Genomic DNA, 6,000 nt, shown 5'->3' with positions numbered 1-6,000 from the left:
AAGGTTTGTACCCCGGGGGTCTGTAACTTGATTCCCACACCTACCCCCAACTGATTGGATGACCCATCGACAAGAGGAAATTAGTTACTGCCTGCCCTTTATGGCCGTTCAAGGCTTATAGGTGGTATCGAACGAACTTAACTCGATCGCCTACTTGGTTACTCTTGTTGATAAGTTTGGCTTGTGAAGAATGATCCTTATGGGATAAGTAGTGAGGACAACAATGGGGTGGGATTCAAAATAATGCTGGAGCTTCTTCTTGGCATGCACCAGTGCTAATATCACTCGTTCGGCCTTCAACTACCTTTTCTCGGGATCAGTCATTGTTTTGCTAACATAGAACACGGGGTATTGCCTTCCTTCCTCTTCCTGAACCAGTGTGGCGTTGGTTACAATGTTTGACACTCCAAGATACAGGTAAAACCTCTCATTCTGCTTTAGGGCAGAGAGGATCGCTAGGCTTTGCATATACTCCTTTAGTCTGGTTAGGGCTTGTCTCTGTTCATCCCTGTAATACCCCCTGATTTTGGAAAATGAGTTGATCAAGGCCGCGCACAAAATTAAGGGATATTAAAACAATTAAAATATTTAAAACAAGCACAAAATACAAAAAGAAAATAAAAAGAATAAATAACTGGCTGAAAGAAAATCTATTAAATAATAAATCCATTAATAATTCTCCAATGGTTACAACTCAGGAATCCCGTAATTCAAAGACCCCTAAAAATATTATATAATAAATAACATTACTACTTAAAAGTAAACAAAACGAGTAGATAAATGATAGTCTCCCAGCTGCAGATCCTCAACCTTGAGATTGGAACTTCTAATAACCTGAAAAATAAATTGTGGGTTAGACCCACGAGCAAGCTTTCTCTACCATGCCTATGAAAACCGATAAATAAATCATCTCTGACCAAAACCCATTTTAATAAAGTTTTTATCTTTAATATACAATGATACACATATATGTATATATGTATAGATATATAATTATATATACTACACTAATTACACCCATTAATACGTTCATTAAATTTCCAAACACATTAAATAATAATTAAATCAATAATCATTCCTAAACCAATCCATAATTTATTTTCTTTCAAAAAAGAACATCCTTTAACCTTAATTCTATTCTAGATAATTATTTAATCATTTAAACAATATAATATAATTAAATGAATATTATATTTAATCCAAAACCCAATACTAATTTAATTATTTAAATCACACAGCTAATATCAAGGCTTTGACAAATTTTTCATGTCTCTACCAATATTATTTTATTAACATCCACAAAATAGTACATTAACCTATAATTACTAGATTATTCTAATTTAAGAATATGTAATCATAATCTAACCTATACATATAATAATCATAGATGAAATTTTAATCATCTAACACATAGCAATTTAATTATGCTTTGGCAAATCAACCATGCCGTTATAAATATATTTATTTATATATTGGCAATTCAACCATGCCTCCTTTAAGTATATTTATTTACACATTGGCAATTCAACCATGCCTCCACAAGTATGTATATATTTATACTTTTTAAACTAGTAACTCATCCATGCTTCTTATGTATGTATTTTATTCATACAAATACTTAGGTAATATATTTACGTCTTTGATAACTCATCCATGCCTAATATTCAACCACGTATCAAACTTTAAAAGTTAATTTATCAACCAAATAATTTTTGCATAGACAAATTAACTTATCAACAAAACAACTCACACCTAGGCATTCCATGCATATCATATGCACATAATTAATTTAATAACCAACCTATCCAAATATACCAAATAAGATTAATAATATTAATCACCTTAAACACAGAAAAGAAAGGACAACGAAAAAAAAAATTATCTGTAAAATTTGAGGAAAAAAGGAAAGGAAGGAAAATGATTAGGTCATTACACGCTGCGTGAAGTCCTTCCCAAAATTTCAAGGTGAACTTGGGATCCCTATCTGAAATAATAGACACTGGAACTTTGTGCACTGTCACATTCTCCTTCACATACAGTCTACCAAGTGCTTCTGCATCATATGTTGCCTTAATAGGCAAGAAATGAGCCGTCTTGGTCAATCTATCAATGATGACCTATACGGCCTCATTTCCCCTATATGATTTAGGAAGACCTGTCACAAAATCCATGGCAGTATGCTTCTATTTCCACTGCACTACCGACAAGGTTACAACAAACCAGCTGGTCTCTGGTTCTCAGCCTTCACCTACTGACAGGTAAGGTATCTAGCTATGAACTGTATAATATCCTTCTTCATTCCAGTCCATCAATACTGGTGCCTCAAATTATGATACATCTTAGTACCACCCAAATAAACTGCAAAATAGGAAGTGTGAAACTCCCACAAAACATCCTCTCGACAAACTGTAGGAACAACCACCAACCCCTGAATCGTAGACCTCCATCTGCATGCAAGGTCCAATCCTTCACTGTTTCTCTATTAGAGATCTAAGTATGAATGGAATCCAAATCCAGATCCTGTCTCTATAACTCAATCACTCGTCCAACGAGAGTAAGCTGAGCCACAAGATTGAATAAAAATGCTGAATCACTGCCATCGTCATCATCAAAATAACATAATCCCATCTGTAATACCCCTCGATTCTAAAGCCACGGGTGATCAAGTCCGAGCACAAATCTGAGGGATACCAAACAATTAATATGTAAATAAGCACAGAATACAAAAAAATGAAATAAGAATAAAATAATAAAGCTGAAAGAATTTTAACTTAAAAATCCTCAAAAACATAATTGAAATCCAATAATTCAAAACCTTAATTAAAGAACAATTCGGGAATCCATCAAGTGGAGCCCTAACAATATCCCAAACTGAAACGGAAACAACTGAAATAAAAATCCAAAGCTAAACATAGAAAGCAGTCCTACGTAGTCAGAGGAATAAGTGACTGTATCTGCTCAGCACGATCAAACCCTAAGCCTAGAACTGACGAACACTGCCCACATATAAGTTCTATCCTACTACAATCCATACAAAAACCCGATACACAGATACATCCTAGATAGACCAACAATAACTAAAGTAATCCATATAAATATAGATACACACTATAGGACGACTCACTAGCCCACAGTTCTGTCTCAGCTTGAGTAGAAGGTAATATGCAAATCACACGCAATGTGGTCATATATACCCAGACCTACCAGGGAATAACAACTAGGTCTAGTTATCCATCCTAGGCGATATAAGCACCCTAACCATGATCCTGTGACTCAAGCTCATATCACGGTACCATAATGCTATATATATAAAAAATCCATTCAGGGTATGTCATTCAAAAGGTTTAATAACCTGACACATATTTATAAGTAAGACTTAACTTTTGTGGTTAATCCATCTTATTTCAGAATAAGTAGGACTTAGTATTTTGAACTAATCCATCCCCAAGATAGGTAGGTCTTAGTGTTTTGAACTAAACCATCCCTAATATACCACCGTCCCATACCGGTGCATACATACATATATAAGTAAGACTTAACTTTTATAGTTAATCCAACTTATTACAAATTAGGTTGGACTTAGTATTTTGAACTAATCCATCCCTAGTATGCCACCGTCCCATACCGGTGCATACAATTTACTTGTCAAATGATTGATGCAGTAAATAATAAATTTAATCATCAATCATACTCCAAAATAAGCATACACAGAGTCTAATATGTATATGACCATAATATACATCCCATATAAGATTTAAAATCATGTTCTAATCCTTTAAATTGCTAGAGCAAGACCTAGCATTTAAATCCTCCAATAGTCTAATAAATGATGCAGTATATATATAAATCAGAACATCAATTAATCCAATTTAAGCATAATCATTTTTTAGATAATCAACTATGTTTGTAACATGCTGAGACATGATTAACATTTATAAATCATGCAGAGAAACAAAATTGCTAAATATCAGTACGCAATTCAAATTAATTAACCAACCTTTCACATGTAAGTTACTGTTTAATCTTATGTTACTTCATGCTTCAACATATTAATATAAACATGTTTCCCAGTAGTTTTTACCTCTCTATAACAGTTATATACATCATCCATATCACTAAAACAACTTAGAAAGCCCCTACTAGTCAACCCAAACCTAGAACCATAAAAAACCAATGAAAGAAAGAGGGAGTCGCCTCCCAAAACAAGGGAGCCGGCTCTCCCCTTGGTGGAGCCAGCTCCACCCTTGTGGGAGCTGGCTCTACCCCTTGTAGAGCGAGCTCCACCCTTGAGGAAGCCGGCTCTCTCATCCCTAGAGCCGGCTCTCCAAAGGGAGAGCTGGCTCTCTCCCTCTAGGAGCCGTATTTCAATTTTGTTCGTCTTCTTCGCCTCCGGCGATGTTTAGAGCCTCTGTAATCTTTTTATTAAGCTTTCTAGGGTTCAATTAATGTCCCAAATTATCCAAAAACTCGTTAAAAACTAGTATGCATCGTTAACTAGAATTAAACACAAACTAAAATAATTTGTTCATTAAATCAAATTTAGTTAATCAACTCACTAAAATTGTTTACAATATGAATTAACATGCATATAAGATATGTTTTAACATTAATTTAAACCCTGGAGCCTACCTAGGCATGCACAGAACACAGGTTTAAGGGAAAGAGTTAGAATAGGAACTTGCCTATAGGTTTCAGTTCAAAACCTTAAACCGTCTGCGCTAATAACTCCGGCGACCTTAATTGCTTTCACCGATCTTTGTTGCTCCTAGTTCAACCCACGAGCAAGCGTCAATTATCCATCCTTGGTTTAGTCTTTGTTCGTGGCAAAAACCCCGAACTCTTTCTCTCTGTTTTTCCTCTCAAGCCCTATCTGTTTCTCTCTACCTCTAGTTACGGGAAAAGGGTTCTCAAACCCTTGTAGACACAAAATGATATATATAAAGGCTTCTCTCATAACCTAATATTTAATTATACTTAGAGAAGGAAACTGAAACTAAAATTCAAATAGTAAAACCCTTTCTCTAAGTCGGCTAACCCGCGATGACATAAAACATAAAACCCTAATTTAACATTATAATTAATAACACTTATTAAATCCAATTAATTTATTTAAATAAACTAATAAACCCTTTTAAACAATTAAAACTAATTTAATCTAATTAAAGAAAATAAAAATACAATTAAATTAACTTGAAACTTTAATCCAATTAAAAAAAATAGAAATACAATTAAATTAACAATTAAACTTTAATCCAATTAAAGAGAATAGAAATACAATTAAACAAACAATTCAATTAAAACAAACAATCAATCAATTAATTAAAATAAACAGGCAACAAAACACATAAACAAATAAAAATGCAATAAAATACAACTTAAAATGCCGAGATATCCTTTTAAAATTTAAGGGTATTACATTATTTCCCCCTAACAAAAGGAATTCCGCCCTCGGAATTCGCTCTTACCTTCTTCCAATATTTTAGGAAACTACGAGCGAATGACATCCTCCTGTTCCCAAGTAGACTTAGTCTCATTGTGGTGACTCCACTGAACACGCACCAAATGGATAACCTTATTACGAAGAATTTGATTCCGACGGTCGACAATACGACACGGTGGCTCCAAATATATTGCATCCGGCTGCAACTTAATCTCCCCAACATTGATATGTTGATATCGATCCTCATCTCGCAGAAATTTCCGCAACAAGGAAACTTGGAACACATTATACACGCGATCCAAATTATCCGGAAGTGCCAACCGATAAGTTACAGCTCCAACTCGATCCGTAATCATGAATCAACTGACAAACCATGGTGACAACTTCCTTTGCTTCCCAAAGTGCATTACTCCTTTCATAGGAGACACTTTGAGTAGAACCTAATCCCCAACCTAAAACTCCAAAGCACGAGTACGACGATCGGCATAACTCTTCTGCCGACTCTGGGAAGTGCGCATGCGATCCCTAATAAGAGCAATCTTTTTAGAAGTATCCTTAAT

Source organism: Cornus florida, unplaced genomic scaffold, assembly GCF_030987335.1.
Source record: "Cornus florida cultivar Cherokee Brave unplaced genomic scaffold, ASM3098733v1 CherokeeBrave_3.0.0_Hap2_Chr05, whole genome shotgun sequence".
NCBI classification, from domain to species: domain Eukaryota; kingdom Viridiplantae; phylum Streptophyta; class Magnoliopsida; order Cornales; family Cornaceae; genus Cornus; species Cornus florida.
Note: the sequence above shows the minus strand (reverse complement) of the source record.